The sequence below is a fragment of the Bos javanicus genome, chromosome 13, assembly GCF_032452875.1.
Source record: "Bos javanicus breed banteng chromosome 13, ARS-OSU_banteng_1.0, whole genome shotgun sequence".
NCBI lineage: Eukaryota > Metazoa > Chordata > Mammalia > Artiodactyla > Bovidae > Bos > Bos javanicus.
The window spans coordinates 28,302,490-28,321,002 of record NC_083880.1 but is presented as its reverse complement, the minus strand read 5'-3'; the positions used below and the strand labels follow the sequence as shown (position 1 = coordinate 28,321,002).

Genomic DNA, 18,513 nt, shown 5'->3' with positions numbered 1-18,513 from the left:
CCAAACAGAGACCTGCATGTTTTTGAACAATGCAATGTTCAAATGCAATGCAAAGCAATGACGTATGGATACATGTTGACAACTTTGAAGAAAAACTCCATTTGGAGTATTAGTGCTACTTGGCATGACAAAAATGTGTTTATATCATGGTTACACATCATGTAACACATATATTTATCTATATGAGGATAATGGGAAGACAGTAAAGAGGAAATCCACAATGTCATGAAGACGTGAATAGATAATGTCAATTTAATTTCTAATATTCCTGTTGAGAATCACTGTTTTAGTGCCCCCAGGGAATCTTATAAAGATGGAATAAATGAAGCACTAGTGCTACAGTTTTGCTGCCCAACGTTCGTTTGATCAGAATTTAATGGACCCTTATGGCCCTGCTTTCTTCCTTTCTCTTCACTTTGTCTAAACAGCATATGCTAGGTTGTAGGTAGGGATACCTGAGGACACTTTACACTCAGAGGAAGCATTGTTGTGATGGCAAAAAGTCACTGGATAAATATAAATAGTAACCACAGTGTTGCAAAAATTGCCAAATGGGGGATAGATCTTACAACCCAGAGCAAAACTTCTTGAAAATCTTCGCTTGCTTTCTCCCCTTTGGTATGTCACTGGGCCTGGCAGGAACACCGTCCTGGTCTTTCTCTACATTTCCTTGCACCTTCCCCCCCCCGCCACTGCCATCTTCCTTCTCCACTTCTGTCTCATATCCCCCTTCCATACATACACCGACTTCTTCCTTTTCTGCACTACCGCTCTTATCTTCTGAATCTGCTCCATTCTTATTTTGTCACTTCCTGAGATCAATGTAATTGTTTTGAACTGTTTTTAATTCCCTCTCTCTCCCATTAACCTGGTCCAGTGCACTCCTGGGACCAGGGACACAGCATTGGTGAAGACAGAATTCGCCTTGCCAAGGTGAGAAGCAAGGAGATCCAACCAGTCCATCCTAAAGGAAATCAGTCCGGAATATTCATTGGAAGGACTGATGCTGAAGCTGAAACTCCAATACTTTGGCCACCTGATGTGAAGAACTGACTCATTTGAAAAGACCCTGATGCTGGGAAAGATTGAAGGCAGTAGGAGAAGGGGATGACAGAGGATGAGATGGTTGGATGGCATCACCGTCTCAATGGACATGAGTTTGAGTAAACTCCAGGAATTGGTGATAGGACAGGGATGCCTGGGGTGCTGCAGTCCATGGGGTCGCAAAGAGTCTGACACAACTAAGCGACTGAACTGACTGAAGGTGACAAGGGGGTGAGGCTCTGAATCCTCAAATATTATTATTGTTTCTTGTCATACCAACATCTGACAGGCAGAATTACATTTCACTACAAACTATGATGGATAACCTTAACCAGATATACTCTTAGGACATCATCAGGTACAACAAGGCCTGGCTATAGAGTCCAGGTGAACAATTCAGGGACCACTTATTCACTGAGAAATATGGCTGCAGCCCTGCTGGGAGCCGATTAGATTGGCATTGATTTACATGGATGGGTTTACATGCATTTACATAAAATATGGCTCAGTGGTAAAGAGTCTGCCTACTAATGCAGGAGATGTGGGTTCAATCACTGGGTTGGGAAGATCCCCTGGAGGAGGAAATGACAACCCCACTCCAGTATTCTTGCCTAGAGAACTCCATGGGCAGGAGACTGGTGCTACAGTCCATGGAGTTGCAAAGAGTGAGACACGACTAAGCGACTAACACTACTACCACTACATACAAGGAGCTATCTCATGCCTGGGACTACCTCATTCCTCAGGACCCCTTCTTTTTATTTGATACCTCAGCCCCACTTTTCTAGGCCTGAAAGGGTGTCTAAAGCTTCAGAAAGTGCCAAGAACCCTCCTACATCCCCACACCCTTCTGCTCTCTCTGGACTCTGAACCTTGGGTGAAGTTCTGAGGACTGAAGTGTAGGGAAGCTGCAGGAGCAGAAATTCCTATTTATTACAGGGTTGCCAAATAAAATACAGGGCACTCAGTTAAGCCTAAATTTCACATAAAGAATGAACAATTTCTTAGTATGCCCCCAATATTGATGAGATAAGCTTATTTTTAAAAGCACTCATTCTTTATGTGAAATTCAAATTTAAGTGGATGCTCCTGTTTGATTATCTGTTCTTGCCTAGGTCTGGTAACCCTAATTTATGAGAATCAACCAAGAGTGAAAAAACCTTAACTGCCTCTTGAGTTGCCCACAAGAAAATGTATCTGAAACATCAAAATATCAAGAAAGCAGTCTCTGAAAGACAAATACTGTATCACTCTTAGGTGGGATGTAAACTAGGGCACAGATGAACCTTTCTACAAAACAGAAAGAGACTGTGGTCGCCAAGGGGGAGGGAAGGACTGGGAGTTTGGGATTAGCAGATGAAACCTACTATGCATAGGATGGATAACAACAAGGTCCTACTGCACAGCCCAGGGCACTACATTCACCATCCTGGGGTAAACCATAAGGGGAAAGAATGCTTTTTAAAATGTCTGTATGCATATAACTGAGTCACTTTGCTATACAGCAGACTGGCACAACACTGTGAATCAACTATTCTTCAATTTAAAAAAAAAAGCAGTCTCTGAAAATACCAAGATCAGACAGAGGGAGTCTGTAGCACTAAGATGTTTAAGTAGCTAGACATATTTTATTGGTCTCCTACAGATAGAGACCAAGTCAGCTTGTCCTAAAAGAGTATATGGTGTTGTAGGCACATGAAAATTTACTTGTCAATAAGTATAGATGAGCTTAAAGTCTCTTCTTGGTTCCTGGAAGGGGGAGTTGGGAATTTCAAAGCAAAATGCTTATAGGAATATTTAAAAATCTGAGGGAAATTACATTGCCAAACTGAGAGATGATATAGATCAAAGATCCTACAATAAAATGAAACTACAATGACTTGGAAAACTTAAAAGGGATGAGGGTAGGCATCGGGCAATGTGTAAAAACAAAACAAAACAAAATAAAACATGATTTTTTTTTTCCCCCTTGAAAAACACTGAGTAGAAAAGTGAAAATCTGAAGTGATAAATCCAGTCTAATCTGGCTAGTTCTCACTTTCTTATCTTCAATCTTGATTATTCTCATAAAAAGGAGGAAATAAGGAATCTCACCCTAATTCTTTGGAGAATGAAACTATTACAGAGTCACTTCATGGAGCCAAATCATTATTTTAAAGATAAATACATAATATATGTTTATGTAATTATAAACAATTTCAGTTAAATTATTGAAAGTTATTAGCATTGTATAGATATATCTGGGCTTCCCTGGTGGTTTCAGTGGTAAAGAATCCACCTGCCGATACCTGTGTTGCGAAGATCCCCTGGAGAAGGGAACGGCAACCCACTCCGGTATTCTTGCCTGGGAAAGCCCATGGTCAGAGGACACTGGCGGGCTACAGTCCATGGGATCACAAGAGTCCAATGGGACTTAGAAACTAAACAACACAGATGTATCTATATGGATTATTTATTAATCATCAAATTATGAAACCAGAAGAATCACCAAATTACCTAAGTTTCATAGCAGATATCCAATTTATTTGTTTTGCTTTGCTGTTTTAAAGACTATCAATATATACCTCTACTAGATAGAGGTATCAAAGCATTCTTGAGCAAGAGTTTAACTACAAAGGATTTTACAGGTGAAATGAGACTGTTTGGCTTCCCAGCAAGGATGGAACAGAACATGTGCTAGTTCAATGGTAGCAGTAGCTACGTAATGCGAAGCAGCTTCCTGCACCCACAGCTATTCCCTGTAGCATGAATAGAGTTTGAGTCAATGATGAGATTTAGCCCAAGTGAAAGCAGAGCTTCCCTGAGAACAGATCAGTGAAACAGAAGAGGTGTTTAGAGCAAGTAAAAAGAATGAAGCAGGAGGAGGCTTTAGAGTGAAGGCTCAGGTAGTCACAGGTAAGATTGTGCTGTTTATGTCTCCTTTGAAAAAGTCCAAAAACGACTCCACATGCTCAACTCTCTGTTTGAAGGAAACAGACTCTATTCTGCTGAAATATGATTTTGGAGCCATGACAGTTAGTTTTATGTGTCAACTTGACTGGTCTGATTAAACATAACTTCAGGGTGTGTCTGTGAGGGTGTGTCTGGATAAGATTAGCAGTTGAATCAGTGGGCTCCCTAAAGTAGATCACTCTCCCAAGTGCTGGTGGGCATTATCCAATTCATTATAGGCTGGTGTAGAATCCTAAACAGAATAGAGAAAGAGGTATTTACCCTTTTTGCTTCCTACCTCCTTGAGCTGGGACGCTGACCTTCTCCTGAACTTGAACTAGAATTTATGACATCAGTTCCTCTGGTTCTCAGACCTTCGGACTTAGACTGTAATTACACCACTAGTTTTCCTGGGTCTCTAGCTTATAGATGCATTTCATGGGACTTCACAGCCTTTGTAATGACTTGCGTCAATTCCTCAAATAAATCTCTTTACCTACATGTATATTGTTAACCTAAAACAATAAAGCAGCCAGTTATTTTACCAGTAAAATGGGTTCATTCTGGAGCAGCAAAGGATTGCCATTCAGGGCACACAATGATGGTAAACCACATGGTAAAACAAAGGAGAAGAAACTTTTTTTATAGAGTAGAATAAAGAGTTGGGAGGGGTTATTACAGAGTCCAATGGGGGAAACTGAAAGTAGGAAGTATCGGCTTTTCATTGGTTCAGCTCAGTTCAGTTGCTCAGTCGTGTCCAACTCTTTGCGACCCCATGAAGCACAGCACGCCAGGCCTCCCTGTCCATCATCAACTCCCTGAGTTCACTCAAACTCATGTCCATGGAGTCGGTGATGCCATCCAGCCATCTCACCCTCTGTCGTCCCCTTCTCCTCCTGCCTTGAATCCCTCCCAGCATCAGGGTCTTTTCCAATGAGTCAACTCTTCACATGAGGTGGCCAAAGTACTGGAGTTTCAGCTTTAGCATCAGTCCTTCCAAAGAAATCCCAGGGCTGTCTCCTTCAGAAGGGACTGGTTGGATCTCCTTGCAGTCCAAGGGACTCTCAAGAGCCTTCTCCAACACCACAGTTCAAAATCATCAATTCTTTGGCCCTCAGCTTTCTTCACAGTCCAACTCTCACATCCATACATGACCACTGGAAAAACCATAGCCTTGACTAGACGGACCTTTGTTGGCAAAGTAATATCTCTGCTTTTCAATATACTATCTAGGTTGGTCATAACTTTCCTTCCAAGGAGTAAGTGTCTTTTAATTTCATGGCTGCAATCACCATCTGCAGTGATTTTGGAACCCAAAAAAATAAAGTCTGACACTGTTTCCACTGTTTCCCCATCTATTTGCCATGAAGTGATGGGACCAGATGCTATGATCTTACTTTTCTGAATGTTGAGCTTTAAGCCAACTTTTTCACTCTCCACTTTCACTTTCATCAAGAGGCTTTTGAGTTCCTCTTCACTTTCTGCCATAAGGGTGGTGTCATCTTCATATCTAAGGTTATTGATATTTCTCCCGGCAATCTTGATTCCAGCTTGTGTTTCTTCCAGCCCAGCGTTTCTCATGATGTACTCTGCATAGAAGTTAAATAAGCAAGTTGACAATATACAGCCTTGACATACTCCTTTTCCTATTTGGAACCAGTCTGTTGCTCCATGTCCAGTTCTAACTGTTGCTTCCTGACCTGCAAACAGATTTCTCAAGAGGCAGGTCAGGTGGTCTGGTATTCCCATCTCTTTCAGAATTTTCCACAGTTTATTGTGATCCACACAGTCAAAGGCTTTGGCATAGTCAATAAAGCAGATGTTTTTCTGGAACTCTCTTGCTTTTTCCATGATCCAGTGGATGTTGGCAATTTGATCTCTGGTTCCTCTGCCTTTTCTAAAACCAGCTTGAACATTGGAAGTTCACGGTTCATGTATTGCTGAAGCCTGGCTTGGTGAATTTTGAGTCTTACTTTACTAGCATGCAAGATGAGTGCAATTGTGCGGTAGTTTGAGCATTCTTTGGCATTGCCTTCCTTTGGGATTGGAATGAAAACTGACCTTTTCCAGTCCTGTGGCCACTGCTGAGTTTTCCAAATTTGCTGGCATATTGAGTGCAGCACTTTCACAGCATCGTCTTTCAGGATTTGAAATAGCTCAACTGGAATTCCATCACCTCCACTAGCTTTGTTCGTAGTGATGCTTTCTAAGGCCCACTGGACTTCACATTCCAGGATGTCTGGCTCTAGGTGAGTGATCACACCATCGTGATTATCTGGATCATGAAGATCTTTTTTGTATAGTTCTTCTGTGTATTTTTGCCACCTCTTCTTAATATCTTCTGCTTCTGTTAGGTCCATACCATTTCTGTCCTTTATCGAACCCATCTTTGCATGAAATGTTCCCTTGGTATCTCTAATTTTCTTAAAGAGATCTCTAGTCTTTCCCATTCTGTTGTTTTCCTCTATTTCTTTGCATTGGTCACTGAGGAAGGCTTTCTTATCTCTCCTTGCTATTCTTTGGAACTCTGCATTCAGATGTTTATATCTTTCCTTTTCTCCTTTGCTTTTCACTTCTCTTCTTTTCACAGCTATTTTGTAAGGCCTCCTCAGACAGCCATTTTGCTTTTTTGCATTTTTTTGTTGGGAATGGTCTTGATCCCTGTCTCCTGTACAATGTCACAAACCTCCATCCATAGTTCATCAGGCACTCAATCAGATCTAGTCCCTTAAATCTATTCCTCACTTCCACTGCATAATCATTGGTTGGGTTGTAACAATCTGAATGGCTGAGTTGTTGCCAGGCAGAGAGAAAATTTTTTTGCCTTTGCTGTCAGTATTAAAAGTAGTGTCGCTTCCTGCTAGGGATGCAAAAAAGGTCTCTTATTGTTGGTATCTGCATTGACCTCAAGTGGCATGTGTGTGAGTACTCTTCTGCCTCCCAACTCCATTTCAGTGAAGTTTCCCTTCATTCATTTGCATAGTACCCATATATCTATAGCTATACCGCTCCTACAAAGGTCCATATAGTTAAAGCTATGGTTTTTCCAGTAGTCGTGTATGGATGTGAGAGTTGGACTATAAAGAAAGCTAAGCACCAAAGAATTGATGCTTTTGAACTGTGGTGTTGGAGAAGATTCTTGGGAGTCCCTTGGACTGCAAGGAGATCCAACTAGTCCATCCTAAAGGAGATCAGACCGGGGTGTTCATTGGAAGGACTGATGCTGAAGCTGAAACTCCAATACTTTGGCCATCTGATGAGAAGAACTGACTCCTTGGAAAAGACCCTGATGCTTGGAAAGATTGAAGGCAGAAGGAGAAGGGGATGACAGAGGATGAGACAGCAGGATGGCATCACCAACTCAATGGACATTAGTTTGAGCAAGCTCCAGGAGATGGACAAGGAAGCCTGGTATGCTGCAGTCCATGGGTCCACAAAGAGTTGGACATGACGAGCGACTGAAATGAGCTGAACTGACTGGTTCTATTTCTCTGGGAAAACCCTGTGAAGTGAATTCGCTCAGTCGTGTCCGACTCTTTGCAACCCCATGGACTATAGCCTACCAGGCTCCTCTGTCCATGAGACTTTCCAGGCAAGAGTATTGGAGTGGGTTGCCGTTTCCTTCTCCAGGAGATCTTCCCAATCCAGGGATTGAACCCAGGTTTCCCGCATTGTAGGCAGACACTTTACCATCTGAGCCACCAGGATGCTGCTGTCTTTAAGGGTGGGTGGAAAAAAATAGAACTGACTGGTTCTATTTCTCTGGGAAAAACCTAATAGGAGAGTAAAAAGAAGTCCATGAAGCATCACAGAGGGAAATGAACCCATATTTGCCAACCTGGAGGCCTCCTCTGGCACATCCTCTTTGCCCAGCCCCAACCGCTCACCATCTAAATTCCATTTCCTATTTTTCATTCAGTTTTAGAAGTGACAGTCCATGTGAAAAACAGCAGCTTTTTCTCACTTTGGCAGCTAACCAAAGTGTATACTCATTGATGGCAGGAGAAGCCTCTCAGATGTGTATTTCCTAGGGTTCTAAAACCTAGAAGCAAGTGCTTTGCACATAGATAGGAGTTTCAGTGAATTAATGAATGCACTCTCCAAATGGTTAACATTTACAAACACTAACTAGCAGTATATTATTAATCTCCAAAAACAAACCAGACTGAATCACAGAGACCATCCTGCTGGGGATGCAAAGTAGGTCTTTTTATTCTTGGGATCTGTCCTGACCTCTGTATTCACAATTCTCACCCAGACTCCTTCAGAATGAGACTGAAGTATGAGGTCAGGGGAGAGGAAAACAGACTGCAGACACCGAAGGTACGGCTGCAGCTTTACCAAACTTTGACCAGCATGAAATCAGCCGACACAAAATGAATAAAGTTCCTGTTAGCATGTCACATATACTGGGGAAAGAACAAATGAAATCACATTGATAAAATTCATCTCTTTCTATAAAATTTGTTCATTTGATCTTTCTCCCAAACCTTCTTTGACATGATTAACCAAAGATTGAAAACTGAAGATAGGAAACAAACAAAAGCCCATTGGATTATGTAAGCCACATTTTTTGGCCCTGTGTGCAAATTGTGTGTTCCCTAGAGAAATATTTTCTACTTTTTTTAAAAGAATTTTTTTAATGTGGACCATTTTTTAAACCTTTTATTGGATTTTGTTAAAATATTGATTCTGTTTTAAAATTTTGTTTTTGGCCAGGTGTGTGGGATCTTAGTTCCCTGACCAGGGGTTGAATCCACACTCCCTGCAATGGAAGGCAAAGTCTTAACCACTGGACTGCCATGGAAGTCCCTAGAAATATTTTCTAGAACTTTGTCTAATCCATTTCTGGTAGATTTGCTCTTGTTTCAGTCTTTTTCTGAAGAATTTATTCCAGTTGTTGTTGTTTAATCACTCAGTAGTGTCCAACTCTTTGTGTCCCCATGGACTGTAGCCCACCAGGCTCCTCTGTCCATGAGATTTCCCAGGCAAGAATACTGGAGTGGGTTGCCATTTCCTACTCCAGGGCACAGTCCCGAACCAGGAATCAAACCTGCATCTCCTGCTTTGGCAGGCAGATTCTTTACCACTGAACCATCAGGGAAAGCTTCCTTATTCCAGTTAGGCACAACTTCGACACCTGAGAGTTATTCTGAGATTTTCCTTTCAGTTTGCCTTATTTCAATTTTGCCCCATTACTCCTACTTAGACCCGTCCCCTGTCACCATACTGTGGATCGTTTTCACATTCCTTTTTAGGCATAATTTAACCATGCTTCACACATTAACTTGAGTAGACAGTATATGGTATAAATTACAGAAAACAGCGATGTGTGAAGACATTCTGTAGTGAATAAATTAAAGCATTAATTTCAGACATATCAAACTAACACTTTTTAAATTTGTGGTTCATATAATTTTCAGGCCTGTTTTCTAAGGTCTTTGGAATGGAGGAATTAAATGGAAGATTAGTCTAAAATTTCTACTTTTATTTCATGGGATAGAGATCAGCCATTCCCATGAATATTTAAAAGAGGAAGAATTTTAAAAAGAGAATTTAACACAGAGGACCTACTCAGATTTACGGAGATGTTGACATTCAGACATACATGTGAGAAAAACTGGGTTTAGCGACTCATCAGACATCATCACCACCAATCTGGCAGGAAAGAGAATTAAGACTATTGACAAGCAGGAGAGGACTTTCTCCCCCACTGAGTATTTGTGCAACTTGGTAAATGATTCTGAGTTCACTGAGAAGCAAATGTGTTTATATTGCAAAGGAAAGATTTTAAAAAGGTGAATCTAACTCAAATTTACCAAAATTGCTAGGTGGAAAGGAAACTATTCTCAGCATAGGCTCACCAGGGATCCTGGAGTTTCTGGTTTTCACAGCTGATACAGAACCACAGCATGTACATGGAACCGGCACCAAAATGCATGTGTGTGCACGCACACACACACACACACACACACACACATCTTTTTAGGTAGTGACACTTAGGGGAAATGATCAAGTTCATTTTTGCTCCTACTTTTATTATACTTCATAGTATTTATCACTTACTTACTCTATATCTTTATTTTTATTGACTCTTTCCCCCAACCCCTTCTAGAATTCAAACTCCATGTGGACAGAAATTTTGTTTTGTCTTGCTCACCTCTATAACCAGGGGACCTAGATATGGCCTGACACAGAATAGACAGCTAATGAATACAGCTTGAAGATACAGCTTGGCAGTGATTCTGTAGTTAAGGAACAAAACAGAAAGATATCATGCATACTTTTCTGTTAAAAAAAGCTAACTCTCCCCCCTAAAACCAATACAGAATGGGGAAAAGCTCTTTAATTTCCTAAAGGTAGGCTTTAAGATAGTGTTAGTCCTTAAAGATAACTGGGAAGCATCTAAGATCTGTCCATCTAATGACGGTCTTGAAGATAAGGCTCATGAAGGCAGAGACAGTGTCTCATTTTTCTCTTGATACCAGCTCATGATGTGGACCTGGGATAAGGTAATAAATAAGAACCAGTTGAAATAGCTGGCCTGGACTGTGTTAGTCCCTGATCTGGGCATTTCTATGTGTTAATTCAATTACTGTTTTTTACAATAATTCTATGTGGAGGGTTACAAGTCTTACCCCCCAGTTTCCAGCTCATAACATTTAAGGCTTTAAGAGCATTATTGAAAAATTGGCAGTTACCAATGTATTGTGTCTCCCAGCTCCAAACTCGCCCTTCTCTGAGCTGGAGGCTGGTGGAATGCTAGGCTGTCAACAGAGGGCGCCAGAGGGACACACCTCTGCCCCAGGAAGACATGCTGCTCACCTTCTGGCCCTCCATAGCTGGTATTTGATGTTGGAGGCTGGTGGCCAGCTTGGAGGAGTCAGCTGCACTTCTGGCCACCCTGTCCTCACTGGGAACACTTTCTGCAGTCCAGCTCTGGCTCCACCTTCTGGAATGTCTTCCCCGACATGAGGTTGTTGTTGCCATTGTTTGGTCACTAAGTCGTGTCTGACTCTGCGACCCCATGGACTGCAGCATATGAGGTAGCCACAGCCTGTCTGAAGGAGGTGGACTCTTAGCCTTGGGTTTAGGGGTAGGATTGGGGTGGCCCCTGCCCTGGTCCTCTGTCCCTTTATTGTCCCCTCTCCTTCAGCCAAGACGTCATGGCTGCAGCCTCTGTAGCCCTCGGATGCTTTTTACCCTGTTTAGTAGCTCAGCTCCTTCTACTAATTACCAAGCCTTTACATTAAATTGTCCTCAGATAAGAGTGCTGGGAAGATGCTATATTATATCAAACAATGCAGCCCAAGATGTTGCTTGTGGGAAGCAATCAAGCTGGGCTTCAAAGCCAGGAGATCTGGAACCAGAGGACACACTCCAAACTTCCATGCTACGTTGTCTCAAACATTTGGGAGAAAATTCAGGTTAGCTTCCCCTATGGCCTGGACACCACTCATGCCACAGGAAGTACTTACTTACCTAGAATCTCACTCAATGGCAAAAAATAATAGTGTTAGAGGAAGGTACTCAAATGTACCTCCTCAAGTGGTGTTCCCAGGTGGCACTAGTGGTAAAGAAACTGCCTGCCGGTGCAGGAGACAGAAGAGACAAAGGTTTGATCCCTGGGTGGGGAAGATCCGCTGGAGGAGGGCAGAACAACCTACTTCAGTATTCTTGCCTGGAGAACCCCCATGGACAGAGGAGCCTAGAAGCTACAATCCATAGGGTCGTAAAAAGTTTGTCATGACTGAAGCCACTTAGCATGCACAAAACCACACACCACCATAGATTTTAATATTTTAGATCACTTTCACATACATGATTTGACCCAAACAACTCTGTAGAGGTGATAAGGCATATGTTATTATTCCTATAGATACAGAAATTGAGGCCCAGAGACATTATAATTTTACATGCACAGTTGTACTCAAGTCTCCCAACTCCCAGCTGGGACTTTGTAATACGACTGTCTTGTCTTGAAGCTTAGTTACTCTGGAGTCCATATGACCAAGAGACTGAAAACTGGATCTCGGCAAGACCCCCGTCCTAGTCCTTGGAGCCTGTGTGGCCCAACTAGAGAGTCTGGGTGCCACAGTGAAAGGTCCTGCATGATGCAACCAAGACCTGACACAGCCAATTAAACAAATAAAAGAGACAGGCAGAGTGGGACTTCACACACACAGAGGAGAAGGTGTCGTGAAGACAGAGGCAGAGATCAGAATGACATGGCCACAAGCGAAGGAATGCCTGCAGTCTCCAGAAGCTAGTAGAGGTGAGGCCCAGAAAGAGGCCAAGAACAGATGCCCTCTAGAGCCTCAGGAGGGCACACAGTCCCCTGCTGCCACCTGAACTGTGATGCCAGGTCAGGTCCATTCAAGGGACTCATTTCCGACTTCTGACTCCAAGAACTAGGAGAGAATAAATTACCATTATTTTAAGCCACAGAGTTTGTGGTAATTTCATCGGCCTCAGGAAACTAATACACTGACAAATTCAAGTTTAAGTTTCTTATGTGACTGGAAAAGATCTACATGATTGATCCTTTAATGACACTGATTTGAGCTGTGCATGTCCACTTATACTTGGAGTGTTTTCGGACTTATACTTGGAGTGCTTTCAGTGCTAAGTCTTACAGTAATGCATGACCCACATTTGGTTAAATCCTTACATGTGGAACCTTGGATACAGAGGAATTGTGGATACAGAGGAACTGCATAGGTGGAAAGTGGACTTTAAGTTATATTCAGATTTTTTACCATGCCAAGAGTCAGTGTCCGTAACTACGGAGTTGTTCACAGGTCAACTGTAAAGCTACCTTCATTAAAATTCAGAATTTTAAGAACATTCAGGATGAAAACACGAGCTACAGATTAGAAGACATTTGCAAAATAATATTCTACAAAGGACTTATATCCAAATATAGAAAGAACTCTTTCAAATGAAAGAAAAAAGACCAACAACTGGTAAATGAGCCATTAAAAAGAATGAAATAATGCCATTTGCAGCAACAGGGTTAGACCTGGAGATCATCATATTAAGTGAAGTCAGAAGAAAAAGACAAATATCATATGATACCGCTTATAAGCAGAATCTTAAAAAAATACAAATGAACTTATTTACAAAACAGAAACAGACTCACAGACTTAGAGAATGAATTTATGGTTACCAGATGGGGAAGGGTAGGAAGGAGGGATAGACTGGGAGACTGGGATTGATGTATGCTGCTGCTGCTGCTAAGTCGCTTCAGTCGTGTCTGACTCTGTGCAACCCCTGTGGACTGCAGCCTACCAGGGCTCCCCCATCCCTGGGATTCTCCAGGCAAGAACACTGGAGTGGGTTGCCATTTCCTTCTCCAATGCATGAAAGTGGAAAGTGAAAGTGAAGTCGCTCAGTCATGTCCGACTCTTGGTGACCTCATGGACTGCAGCCTACCAGGCTCTTCCATCCATGGAATTTTCCGGGCAACAGTACTGGAGTAGGGTGCCATTGCCTTCTCCCAGGATTGATGTATACACACTGCTATATTTAAAACAGATAACCAACAAGGTGTATAGAACAGGTAACTCTCCTCAATATTCTCTAATAACCTAAATAGAAAAGAACTTGAAAAAGAATAGATACATGTATATGTATAACTGAATCACTTTGCTGTATACCTGAAACTGACACGTTAATTAACCACGTGCTGCATGTGCTCGGTGTGTTGGATTCTTTGCAACCCCCTGGACTGTAGCCTGCCAGCCTCCTCCGTCCATGGGATTTCCCAGGCAAGAATACTGGAGCGGGTTGCCATTCCCAGCTCCAGAGGGGATTTTCACAATCCAGGGATTGAAGTCGTGTCTCTTGTATCTCTTGCATTGGCGGGTGGGTACTTTACCACTAGCACCATCTGGGAAGCCCACTGATAGTTAATTAACTATACTCCAATATAAAATTAAAATTTTAAATGGCCAAAAGACTTGAACAGGCTTGTGAAAGAAAAGGATGTCCAAATGACCAATAAGCACATGAAAATGTGCCTAGTGTCATTGGACGATTGGGGAATGCAAATTAAAATCCCAATGAGGCAAAAATGTACCACTATGCTCCAATTAACACCAAGTGTTGGTGAAGATATGGGATAGCTAGCACTCTCATATACTGCAGGTGAGAGTGCGTGAGTGCGTGCTCAGTCATGTCTCTTTTGCAACCCCATTGACTGTAGCCAGGATCCTCTGTTCATGAGATTTCCCCCACACAAGAATACTGGAGTGGGTTGCCATTTCCCTCTCCAGGAGGTCTTCCCGACCCAGCGATACAGCCTAACTTTCCCAAGTCTCCTGAACTGCAGGCAGATTCTTTACCACTGTACAACCTTTGATACAACTACTCAGGAAAACTATTTGATAATACTTACTAAAGCCAAACATACTAATACACACACACACTCTAATCCAAAAATTCCACTCATGAACAGAACATATACACAAGATACAGTGTGCTTATGTCTACCTAAAGACATAAACTAAAATGTACAAGAATACCCATCAACTGTAGAATGGATAAAAAATTGCAGTATATTTATATAATGAAATAATATAGAGCAAAGAAAATGAATGAACTCTTGTACCCAACAAGAGGAATGAATCTCACAGACATAAAGCTGAGCAAAAGCTTGATATAAAATGGTACACATTGTATGATTCCATTTATATGAAGTTCAGGAACGCAGGAAACCAAGCTCTGGTGATAGTGGTTGGTTAGACTTATGGTGTCCTTGGGAGATTCTCTGCTCGGAGGGACCTCAGGGGAGCTGAAATGTCCTACATCTTAAGCTGGCAGAGGGTGGTTTTATACGAATGTAGACATAAGTAAAAGAAACTCATTGAGGTGAACACTTAAGATTCATCTCTTTACTATATATGTTAGATCTTCATTTAAAGAACATTAAATCTTTATTTTAAAGAAATGGCAGAAAGTAAGTAAGGTTAATGCATCACACTTAAGAGTCAGGAAACCTGTATGGCATTTGTGCTTCACTGAAAAAAATAACCTCATGAAAATGGATTTTCCTCATTTGCAAATTTGGAACATTAATACCTATCAACTTCCTATAGCAATTAAGAGCATTAGATGATGTATAAGTATTCTTGAGTTCCTATATGAGAAGCCTCTTATAAATATACAGTAATGTTCTTGGTGGCACATTTCAAGATCTCATTTTCACTTAAGTAATCTCTTATAGATATTACCTCCTCTAAGTTACAATTGCTAAAATCCATGAAGTAAAAGAAAATGGAAACTTGAGTTATGCCACCAACAAAGTGATAAACTGAGTCTAGAGTAGGGCTTACTTCTGTTCTTTCCATGACCCTTCTGATGGGTGATCGTCACAAAATGAAAAGTTAATATTTATGCTTATTAATCTTCCTGAAGGATTCCAGAATCAACTGACACGATTTTCAATTCCAGAGACTCCAATCAAAGATTATAAACAGCCTCAAGCCATAATACCATCCCACTTATCTTTTTGAGGGTTATTACATAAACAACAGCCAGGTTATAGTCATATCTATGCACATAGTGTGGTTCAAATCATATAGTTCCTGGAAATCTGAGCTGTCTAATGTGGTAGCACTAGCTACATGTGGCTATTAAATATGTGAACTTGGCTAATCTGAATTGGTTTGTCCTCTAAGTGTAAAATACACACCATTTTCAAAACAGTGTACAAAGAAAAAGAAATGTAAATTGTTTATCACTAAGTATTTTTATATTGATTGTATATCAAAATGATAATATTTTTAATATACTGGGTTAAATAAGAGTATTATTCAAATAAATTTAACTTGTTTATTTTTACTTCTTAAAAATATAGCTAATAGAAAACCTTAAATTCCATTTATGGCTTGCATTATATTTCTATTGGACAGCAGGGCTCTAAATAAAGATGGAGATCTTCATAATGCTGTTCTTCTCAGGACAGAGTTTTCAGAAAAGGATTTTTAAAAATCAGGGTTAAGGTTGCTTAAATATTCTCTGGCCAAATTACCTGCCTTTATCAGAGATTAAAACCTAATCTTTATCTATAATCAACTGAATTTTAGAATGGTCATATGATAAAATATTTGACCAGTTTTGCCAGAGCTTTAATAATATGTGAACCTGTGGTTCTAAAATCTTTGGGGAAACCTGAACTATTGAGACAGAGAAATGACCTTAATACATCTCCGGTAGGATTGTGCAGAACACCCCTACATAAAAACTCAAAAACAACATACTGTTGCTGTGGTCCAGCTGTTATGACTCTGCGCTTCCACTGCAGGGCGCACAAGTTCCCTGGTCAGTGAACTAAGATCCTGCATGCTGCATGGCAGTCAAAAAAACCAAATCAAACCAAATACCAAACAAAATACTGCTACAAACGGAATTGTGTTCCCTGCTCCCAAATTCCTATGTTGAAGTTCTAACCCCCAAACGTGACGGTACTGAGAGGTAGAGCCTTTGGGAGGTAATCAGGTTTTGGATGAGGCCAAGAGAGTGGGGCACTGATGATGGGATTATAAGAAGAGATCAGAACTCTCTTTCCACCACTGTGAGAAGGCAGCTGTCTACAAGCCAACAAGAGAGCCCTCACCAGGAACTAATTCTGCCAGAACTGAATCCAGGGCTTCTAGTCTTCAGAACCATGAGAAAGTCAATTTCAATTGTTGAAACCACTTCATCTATTGCATTTTGTATGGCAGCTCAAGCAACTAATATCTACCACTTAAAGCAATCTCTAATTAAACATCATTATTAATCTTTTGTTCTAGTTTAGTCGCTTAAGTCATGTCTGACTCTTTGGGACCCCATGAGCTGTATCCCGTCAGGCTCCTCTATTCATGGGATTTTTCAGATAAGAAGACTGGAGTGTGTTGCCATTTCCTTCTCTAAGGGATCTTCCTGGCCCAGGGATTGAACCAGCATCTCTTGCATTGGCAGGCAGATTCTTTACCACTGAGCCACCAGGGAAGCCCTCTTATTTAGATCTTTTATTAACGGTAATTTTGAATATATTATCTTTTTTGTTATATAAAGGCATGGTGATTTGCACAATGTGGAGAATAAACAAATATTTGTTGATTTTCTCTACCTGTTAATAGGACAGGCCTGATCTATGGCCTCTGTAGACCAACTTGCTCACAGACCATTTCTGTTGAGCCAGGAAGAAGGGTCAAGAAGAACAATCATTATTTTAAAACATTATCACAATGAAATATCTTTTCTTAACTATATAAAAAATATTTTCTTCAGCAAACGGAATTCATATTCCCGCTTGAACTGAAAATGCTAAGTTGTTAATAACCCCCTAGGGATCTGCTTCTTGGTATGGTACCTTCAATGATTTTATCATAGCAAGCATAATAAAGTCTCATTTTATGCTCCAAGGCATGAACAATCCTAAATGTTCTTCAATCAGTACAGTCCTCAGCCTGTGGCTTCTAGAATAACATTTTTAAAGGCACTAAAAAAAAGAAAGAAGGGGTCCCTGCCCAGGGGACAGAATCAGGTGCTCTGTTTCTTTAGAAATCTTCAAAACACCTTCAGGTATTTTAAAGAAAGAGAGGCAAAAAAACCCAGTAGAAAACCAAATAGAGTAGTTGACCAACCCTTGTTATCACTTTAATCCTTTCTGCTACCTTTTAGAACTCCGAAAAATGTATACAATTTTGTTTGTCCTACACACATTTTCTAGGAAAAGGCCCTGAACTCTGAATATAATCTCCAAGGAGACAGTGAGAAAAAAATTTAAAACCTCTTATTTAAGGGTTCATTTTATCGAACAGAAGGAACACTCCTCTTGTTTTTTTGGCCCCTGCTGCACTGGCATGCAGGATCATAGTTCCTTGACCAGGGATGGAACCTGAGCCCCCTGCATTAAGTGCAGAGTCCTAACCACCCGACCACCAGGGAAGTCCCCTGAAGGGTCCTTTTTCTCACTTTGAAACAAGCCTCCCATATCACTTATCACATATGTACCGCCTAACGTAAGACCTCAGAAGGTATACCAGGCTCTGCTTCTGCCATTTGACGGGTTACCTGGTTCCTTGATTTCCTGGTGTGTATATGCTTATGCAGGTTGCCTCCAACTTATCTTTTTCTCTTTCCTGGGGCTTCCTTGGTATCTCCATGGTAAAGAATCTGCCTGCTAATACAGGAGACACGGCTTCGATCCCTGATACCGGAGGATCCCACGTGCTGCGGAGCAAATAAGTTTCACAACTACTGAGCCTGTGTTCTAAAGCCTGGGAACTGAAACTAAGGAGTCCTTGAGCCCTAGAGCCAGTGCTCCAGAACAAGAGAAGCCATTGCAAAGAGAAGCCTGAGCACCAAAACTAGAGAAAAACCTGCCCAGCAAGGAAGACCCAGTACTGCCAAAAATAAATAATACATAAAATTATAAAAAAAGAAAAAGAGTGAGTCCTGAGCCTCCTCATTTGAGTGAGACTGGCAGTGTTACCGCATTTATCAACATACCCTCCCCCCTTATTTCCTCTCCACTCTTTTGAGGTC

At 41.2% G+C, this 18,513-nt stretch overlaps 1 long non-coding RNA gene across 1 annotated transcript in view; it reads right to left on the bottom strand.

The window, feature by feature from the left end:
• The window catches only part of LOC133259082 (uncharacterized), a 47,428-nt gene extending 28,919 nt beyond the window's left edge, over nucleotides 1-18,509 (bottom strand). Inside the window, exon 1 of the long non-coding RNA XR_009740260.1 lies at nucleotides 18,040-18,509. This is a non-coding gene — a long non-coding RNA (uncharacterized LOC133259082). The remainder of the gene's footprint in view (nucleotides 1-18,039) is intronic.
• Between the last annotated feature and the right edge of the window lie 4 nt (nucleotides 18,510-18,513).